Genomic DNA, 10049 nt, shown 5'->3' on the forward strand with positions numbered 1-10049 from the left:
GAATGATATTTAATTATACTTGCCTATAGATTGATCTATGAATATTGATTAATAAATAATTTCTATTGGAGAGTATTTATTATGTACTCGTTGGTAGTCAGAAGTTTTAATGGCTTTGAAAGAAGAAGAAGAAGCTGCAACGAAGAAAAAATTTATCCGAATAAGGTAAGAAAAAAAAAGATCTCGTCTAGATTTTCGAACATTACTGACCAATATAAATTCTAAAAAGCATTAGCACATCGAGCAATATCATTTTTTGCAAAAATATCTGTATTTCATTGCAAAATATTCACTCTCGTTTGCTGTCACACAGATACTGGACACATTCACACAAAACATCGAACCGAGTATAAAACATTGTCTTCAAGCTGTGAATCTACAAACCTGTTGTAAATTGATACGCTGCATTCATAATCTTTTAGAAAAATTCTTTCAATATGAAGGTAAATACAAACCAATATTTTTTCATTTGCTTCTACACATTTATTATATAGCTATATAAGAATGTCGAATTAGTTTCCTTTTGTATTCCGACGAGTGAATATCGAAAATCTATCTTTCCGAAGACGAAAGAAATTATCATTTTCATATCTCAGAAATGAATATCTTCGATAATTTTACAATTATTTAAACAGTTTTTAATGTGCAATACAAAAAACTAATATTTAAACAATAATACATTCGTTTAACAAGAAAAAGATTGTATCATGCGAGAAACAAAATAATTTCAATTTAATATGTTAATACTTTGAAATTTTCGTCTCGGCATCATTGGTTTCGTGTAACATAAACGTATACAACTTTTATTGACTTTGACTATTATTCTGTTAGTTTCCTTTTGTACGCCGACGAGTGAGCGTCGCAGCTCTCTTTTTGCAATCGTAAAAACTTGGATATCAATACTTTCGATAATTTTATATTTATTTAAACAGTTTTTAATATTCGTGCAATACAAAAGATTAATATTTAAACAATAGTACATTCGATTAACGTTACAAAGATCGTAACGCGAGAGAATCAAAATAATTTCAGTTCATAATTTTAATACTTAGAAATATTCGTTTCGCGATCATTGGCCTTGTGTAATACAAACATATACGACTTTTATTTACTTTGACTATTATTTTGTTAGTTTCCTTTTGTACGCCGACAAGTGTACATCGCAGCTTTCACAGGATGCGTTCTCCGCAAGTAATAACGAAAAATTAATGTAAGTACATAATTATATCGCTTATTCTTTCAATATTCTATACGATTTATTTCGTTTCAGAATGAAATTGTGGAGTGGGGATACTGGACTTCCTGAGACGACAACAAAGTCGAGCGTTCGACCGATTTTAATAGTTAATGGTTCAGTCTTGCTACGAATTTCGATGAGTACACATCGCAGTTCTCGTAGTACGTATTCTCCAGAAGTAATAACAAAGAGTTAATGTAAGTATATTATTATCACTCGTTCTTTCAATATTCTGTATGATTTATTTCGTTTTAGAATCAAATTATGGAGGTGGGGATACTTTCCCACCCATGACGCCAATAAAATGGACTTTGACAGCTGCTGGTTCAGTCTTACCTTGAATTTCGACGAGTATACATCGCAGTTCTCGTAGTACGCATCCTTTGGATATAAAAAAGAAGAGTCAATGTAAGTACATAATTATATCACTCACTCTTTCAACATTCTATACGATTTATTTCGTTTCAGAATGAAATTGTGGAGTGGGGATAATAGGCTTCGTGAGACGACAACAATGTCGAGCGTTCGACCGATTTTAATAGTTAATGGTTCAGTCTTGCTACCAATTTCGACGAGTACACATCGCAGTTCTCGTAGTACGCATTCTTTGGAATTAATAGAGAAGAGTCAACGTAAGTACATAGTTATATCATTTACTCTTTCAATATTCTATACGATTCGTTTTGTTTTAGTATGAAATGGAGTAGTGGGGATATTCTCCCACTCATGACGACAACATAAGTGGACCGACAGCTATTGGTTCAGTCTTGCTGCGAATTTCGACGGGTACGCATCGTGGTTCTCCCAGTACGCTTTCGCCGCAAGTAAAAGAACAGAGTTTATGTAAGTACATTTATTCTCACACATTTTTTCTAATCTTCTATACGATTTATTTTGTTTTAGATTAATTTGCGAAGTGGGGATATTCGCCTGCGAGAGGGGAAAACAAAGACGGGCCTTCGACCGACTCTTACAGTTATTAGGTCAGTTGTGCTTTGGACTTCGACGAGGGAACTTAGAAAATTTCCTGGAGAACATTCCTGCAAGTATCAACGAACAGTTAACAAAATATACATTTGAATTTCTCATTCTTACAGTATTCTGTACAATTTATTTGATTTTAGATTATTTTGTGGAGTGGGGATACTCGCCCGCGAGAGGGGAAAACAAAGACGGGCCTTCGACCGACTCTTACAGTTATTAGGTCAGTTGTGCTTTGGACTTCGACGAGGGAACTTAGAAAATTTCCTGGAGAACATTCCTGCAAGTATCAACGAACAGTTAACAAAATATACATTTGAATTTCTCATTCTTACAGTATTCTGTACAATTTATTTGATTTTAGATTATTTTGTGGAGTGGGGATACTCGCCCGCGAGAGGGGAAAACAAAGACGGGCCTTCGACCGACTCTTACAGTTATTAGGTCAGTTGTGCTTTGGACTTCGACGAGGGAACTTAGAAAATTTCCTGGAGAACATTCCTGCAAGTATTAACGAACTGTCAATAAAATATACATTTGAATTTCTCATTCTTACAGTATTCTGTACAATTTATTTGATTTTAGATTATTTTGCGGAGTGGGGATACTCGCCCGCGAGAGGGGAAAACAAAGACGGGCCTTCGACCGACTCTTACAGTTATTAGGTCAGTTGTGCTTTGGACTTCGACGAGGGAACTTAGAAAATTTCCTGGAGAACATTCCTGCAAGTATTAACGAACTGTCAATAAAATATACATTTGAATTTCTCATTCTTACAGTATTCTGTACAATTTATTTGATTTTAGATTATTTTGCGGAGTGGGGATACTCGCCCGCGAGAGGGGAAAACAAAGACGGGCCTTCGACCGACTCTTACAGTTATTAGGTCAGTTGTGCTTTGGACTTCGACGAGGGAACTTAGAAGATTTCCTGGAGAACATTCCTGCAAGTATTAACGAACTGTCAATAAAATATACATTTGAATTTCTCATTCTTACAGTATTCTGTACAATGTATTTGATTTTAGATTATTTTGCGGAGTGGGGATACTCGCCCGCGAGAGGGGAAAACAAAGACGGGCCTTCGACCGACTCTTACAGTTATTAGGTCAGTTGTGCTTTGGACTTCGACGAGGGAACTTAGAAAATTTCCTGGAGAACATTCCTGCAAGTATTAACGAACTGTCAATAAAATATACATTTGAATTTCTCATTCTTACAGTATTCTGTACAATGTATTTGATTTTAGATTATTTTGCGGAGTGGGGATACTCGCCCGCGAGAGGGGAAAACAAAGACGGGCCTTCGACCGACTCTTACAGTTACTAGTTCAGTTGTGCTTTGGACTTCGACGAGGGAACTTAGAAAATTTCCTGGAGAACATTCCTGCAAGTATTAACGAACTGTCAATAAAATATACATTTGAATTTCTCATTCTTACAGTATTCTGTACAATTTATTTGATTTTAGATTATTTTGCGGAGTGGGGATACTCGCCCGCGAGAGGGGAAAACAAAGACGGGCCTTCGACCGACTCTTACAGTTATTAGGTCAGTTGTGCTTTGGACTTCGACGAGGGAACTTAGAAGATTTCCTGGAGAACATTCCTGCAAGTATTAACGAACTGTCAATAAAATATACATTTGAATTTCTCATTCTTACAGTATTCTGTACAATGTATTTGATTTTAGATTATTTTGCGGAGTGGGGATACTCGCCCGCGAGAGGGGAAAACAAAGACGGGCCTTCGACCGACTCTTACAGTTATTAGGTCAGTTGTGCTTTGGACTTCGACGAGGGAACTTAGAAAATTTCCTGGAGAACATTCCTGCAAGTATCAACGAACAGTTAACAAAATATACATTTGAATTTCTCATTCTTACAGTATTCTGTACAATTTATTTGATTTTAGATTATTTTGTGGAGTGGGGATACTCGCCCGCGAGAGGGGAAAACAAAGACGGGCCTTCGACCGACTCTTACAGTTATTAGGTCAGTTGTGCTTTGGACTTCGACGAGGGAACTTAGAAAATTTCCTGGAGAACATTCCTGCAAGTATTAACGAACTGTCAATAAAATATACATTTGAATTTCACATTCTTACAGTATTCTGTACAATGTATTTGATTTTAGATTATTTTGCGGAGTGGGGATACTCGCCCGCGAGAGGGGAAAACAAACACGGGCCTTCGACCGACTCTTACAGTTACTAGTTCAGTTGTGCTTTGGACTTCGACGAGAGAACTTATGAACTTATGGACTTTGAAAATCTATCTCCACGAATGGACTTAGAAATTTTTACTCTCCCGGAGGACTTTGAAAATCTATCTCCACGAATGGACTTAGAAATTTTTACTCTCCCGGAGGACTTTGAAAATCTATCTCCACGAATGGACTTAGAAATTTTTACTCTCCCGGAGGACTTTGAAAATCTATCTCCACGAATGGACTTAGAAATTTTTACTCTCCCGGAGGACTTTGAAAATCTATCTCCACGAATGGACTTAGAAATTTTTACACTCCCGTTGGACTTTGAAAATCTATCTCCACGAATGGACTTAGAAATTTTTGCACTCCCGGAAGACTTTGACAATTTATCTCCACGAGTGGACTTAGAGATTTTTACATTCCCGTTGGACTTTGAAAATCTATCACCACGAATAGACTTAGAAATTTTTACTCTCCCGGAGGACGTTGAAAATCTATCTCCACGAATGGACTTAGAAATTTTTACTCTCCCGGAGGACTTTGAAAATCTATCACCACGAATGGACTTAGAAATTTTTACTCTCCCGGAGGACTTTGGAAATCTATCTCCACGAATGGACTTAGAAATTTTTGCATTCCCGTTGGACTTTGAAAATCTATCTCCACGAATGGACTTAGAAATTTTTACTCTCCCGGAGGACTTTGGAAATCTATCTCCACGAATGGACTTAGAAATTTTCACGAATGTCATTCGAGCGAGTAGTAACGAAGACTTAAAGTAAGTATATTTCTCTATCACATATTTCTTTAATGATTTATAGTTTTCATTATAACAGTGATACTTATTATTTCCTTTGGATTTTTGTTTCAGAACCTCATTGCCATCGCGCTCGTAGCAATGAAGTAATCGAGGATTTGTATCGTTAAAATAAAAATATCGCGAAGTAGAAGCAGTGTTTGTTCGTTCGCGTTTCGCGATTTAAACGATAAGTGCTTTTACATAGACTGCGCGCAATGCAGTCGTTAGAGTCAGTGTTTGTTCGTAAAGTATTTTTCATTTTTAACAGTCGCACAGACTGTACTTATAAAAGATAGTAGAGTTTCGCGAAATAAATTCAGTGATCGTTCGTTAATAAATAACTACCGCGAATTAGAGTCAGTGCATCACTGAAGAGGATCTCGACCAACTTCGATGTCGACCTACCTCATTTTCAACCAACTACGAATCATCCACCCTCAATTTCAACCTAAATCGCGGTCCAGTGTTTTGGAGCCATCGCAGAACTTCTCAAGTAGTAAGTTAATTTTTAAATCCCTCTGATCACTCAATCATGTCGAGGACGAAAGGTCCGAATCGGCACGGGTGATTGGTTGTAATTAATTAGTAGAAGAGCAATGAGTGACCACGGATAAATTTCTTCGGAGATTTATTCGTGAATGGTTCGTTATTTTTTGATTTATTTATTAGATCAGGATAGAGTCTTCTTGTTTAAACGCGTTAATTATAATTATTTGAAATTTTGAATATTTAAACTCATTTTTAAATAATTTTCTCTCACGAAAATAGTAAAGTATCGCGATATTCGTGAATTTTAATAATTAACAAGCTAGAAGACATTCGCGATGGATAGTCTCCGGATTACAAGCGAAATTGTATAATTTGTTTTCTAATAATTCGAATAATTGCTTGTAAGAAAGAGCATCCAATGATTTTTCATTAAATTTTTAATTAAAGATTAATTAGTTTTATTAATAAAAGAAAAGTCTCAGTAGTGTCATTGCTTTTGAAGGAATAAAGTAGAGTCATTGCTTTTGAGAGAATAAAGTAGATTAGAATCTTTGATAAAAGACAAAGAGACTTGTAGAATCATAATGCGTAGAACATACAATAACTTAATCAATTTTTAGCATAGGATTTTCAGCAATTAATATATTAATTCCTGTATCTCTTTCTGTGCTTTCTCCATTTTTCGTTTCAGGATTGCTTTAGAGTTGCGTTAGATTTATTAGATTTCTTCCACGTTTCAGAATAATTGATGGTTTTAATTTCTTGACATTGACGATAGTTCAAATGATCTATAGTAGTTGTTAGGGCACGAAGCAAAGAAGAGGCTATGTGCCGAAGAGGCCCCCACAAATTGTGGCTCAAGAGGGCAACTATTAGACTATTGAGTTATTTTCGAAAGTTTTACAGAACTCTTCGAAAATGGCTCTTAGTCATAATTTAATTTTACCATGTTGTCACTCAAAATGCTCTTATAGAATAATAATAATGTAATTTCCAGAAACTGAAACGACGTGACATTCCGTCTCCCATCTCACATTGCCACGCGTACGCGAATAGAATTTTTACGTACTTTATATATTGATATTATTAAAGTCGAGTAACAAATTTTTGTGTATTTTCCTTTTCTAAAGTTCAATTGAATTCGTAATATTATTTTTATAAAATCAAGTTTCATATTAAAGTAATAATTTCGAAACGTTTAAAATATGGCAATTGTGAGGACCACTGAAGGTGCACTAACTAAAAGTGCACAGAATAAGAAAATGCAATTGCGGAAAACACCGAAATTGCAGTGAACGAAGGTGCACATACAAATGAAATAAGAACATTTAAATATATACCATATTCTCCGCTCACTTTTGCAGGAAGGATACCTAATAGGATTCCAGTATTACTCAGCGCATGGCTGCGTATTATAGTTTAAATAATTATTTTAAATTGTTGATTAAATTGTTGATTAATTACTTAATCTTTTCTCGGGTGGGACCCTTGGGAGGGGCCCTCGGGTGTGGGCTTTAGGCGGGTTTCGTTCTTTCACTAATGAAAAATCGAATATACTTATGGTATTCTGATTTTCATCGAGTGAAACGTTCCTCGAGAAGTACACACATCGTTCAGAATTCTATTTTTCTCACATGCACTTACAAAACTATTCTCGGCTTCTTTTTTCCTTTTTCTCTTGTTATTTTCGTCTCCTCTTATTTTTTCTTTCTTCTTGTCCTCATCTTCTTTTAACCTTTTTCTGTTTCAGATCACATCATCGAAGAACCGATCATCGAAGGACCGATCATCGTGAAATTAATTTTTACAGGGAAGTTTTAATTGTATATTTGTTTTTTTTTTCTATTTTATTTAATCATTAATTTATTTATTAATTATTAATATTATTATTTAATTGTATTTTGATTTTAAATGTATTTTTATATTTAAATGGCTTTTTCCATATAATATTGTATATTATTTTTGCATATAATTATCTCTTTTTGTTTTATTCTTTTTCTGTTTCAAGTTAGGTGATCGCTGGACCTATCATCGTGGGATTTTTACACGGAAGTTAAAGGAACCTCTCTGCATATAATCTTTATTATATGCAGGAAGGGTATGTCTCCTTGCTTCCGTACGCGAATAATAGGGAAAACACTCACGTGCGTGACGGCCGGCACGCGCGTGGGTGTTCGCGATCGCGAGATTTGGTCCTACCGAGGACCTCGTTTTGATCTTTGAAATAACGAATGATAGACACGACCGGTCGTGTCTCGAGATGTTTGAAGCCGACGGTGTGGACAGTGGAGCAATCTGTAAGCGGGGTTTTATACATCTCCAGTTTGCTGAGAAGCCCGAAGCTCCCGAAGCGGAAAGGCATCTCGGTTCGCGGATTTTAGAGTAGATTCCCCGTTAGCCCGTGGGTCCCGAAGTGCAGCAACCTCCACGCGGTGGGACCTGGGTCGGTGATACTTGTAGATACATCGAAATTTTATGGGATGCAAGTATTACCGAGCAAATGACTGCATATTTCAAGGAATTTTCCAAAATCTTTTCTATGTAATTCCAAATTATATTTTACATTATTTCTAACATCTTCGATGCATTCAGCAATAAATTCACAGTCATTTCTATTCATTGAAACGCATAGCTATGTAATAGTTGAAACAATCATTCGAGATTAATTATTTTAGCTTCTCTCGGGTGGGACCCTTGGGAGGGGCCTTCGGGTGTGGGCCATAGGCGGGTTTCGTTCTCTCTCTAGGAATAAAATTAAATTAAAAAATCATTTATGGTACTCTGAATTTTGTCCAGTGAAATGATCTTCGAGATAATTATCCACTGTTCTGAGTTCTATCTTTCTCTCGGACATGATCCGTGTTTCTTTTTTTCGTTTTTCCTTTTCTTTTCTTTTCTTTTTCTCTTCTCTTTTTTCTTTTTTCTTCTCTCTTATTCTTTTACTTTTTTCTGTTTCAGGTTAGACTATCGAGAGGCCGATCATCGAGGGACCAATCATCGTGAAAATAAATTATTACAGGAAAATTTTTGTATATTATTTTGCATATAATTTTAGCTTTCATATTTAATTTTTATTATCTTTTTAATTTTTGATGATATATTCATTTCTTTTTATATTCCTTTTCTGTTTCAGGTTAGATCATCGATGGACCGATCATCGTGAAATTAATTTTTACAGGGAAGTTTTAATTGTATATTTGTCTTTTTATTTTATTTTATTTAATCATTAATTTATTTATTAATTATTAATATTATTATTTAATTCTATTTTGATTTTAAATGTATTTTTATATTTATATGGCTTTTTCTATATAATATTGTATATTATTTTTGCATATAATTATCTCTTTTTGTTTTATTCTTTTTCTGTTTCAAGTTAGGTGATCGCTGGACCTATCATCGTGGGATTTTTACACGGAAGTTAAAGGAACCTCTCTGCATATAATCTTTATTATATGCAGGAAGGGTATGTCTCCTTGCTTCCGTACGCGAATAATAGGGAAAACACTCACGTGCGTGACGGCCGGCACGCGCGTGGGTGTTCGCGATCGCGAGATTTGGTCCTACCGAGGACCTCGTTTTGATCTTTGAAATAACGAATGATAGACACGACCGGTCGTGTCTCGAGATGTTTGAAGCCGACGGTGTGGACAGTGGAGCAATCTGTAAGCGGGGTTTTATACATCTCCAGTTTGCTGAGAAGCCCGAAGCTCCCGAAGCGGAAAGGCATCTCGGTTCGCGGATTTTAGAGTAGATTCCCCGTTAGCCCGTGGGTCCCGAAGTGCAGCAACCTCCACGCGGTGGGACCTGGGTCGGTGATACTTGTAGATACATCGAAATTTTATGGGATGCAAGTATTACCGAGCAAATGACTGCATATTTCAAGGAATTTTCCAAAATCTTTTCTATGTAATTCCAAATTATATTTTACATTATTTCTAACATCTTCGATGCATTCAGCAATAAATTCACAGTCATTTCTATTCATTGAAACGCATAGCTATGTAATAGTTGAAACAATCATTCGAGATTAATTATTTTAGCTTCTCTCGGGTGGGACCCTTGGGAGGGGCCTTCGGGTGTGGGCCATAGGCGGGTTTCGTTCTCTCTCTAGGAATAAAATTAAATTAAAAAATCATTTATGGTACTCTGAATTTTGTCCAGTGAAATGATCTTCGAGATAATTATCCACTGTTCTGAGTTCTATCTTTCTCTCGGACATGATCCGTGTTTCTTTTTTTCGTTTTTCCTTTTCTTTTCTTTTCTTTTTCTCTTCTCTTTTTTCTTTTTTCTTCTCTCTTATTCTTTTACTTTTTTCTGTTTCAGGTTAGACTAT

This window comes from Vespula vulgaris, chromosome 11 (assembly GCF_905475345.1).
Source record: "Vespula vulgaris chromosome 11, iyVesVulg1.1, whole genome shotgun sequence".
Classification (NCBI taxonomy): Eukaryota; Metazoa; Arthropoda; class Insecta; order Hymenoptera; family Vespidae; genus Vespula; species Vespula vulgaris.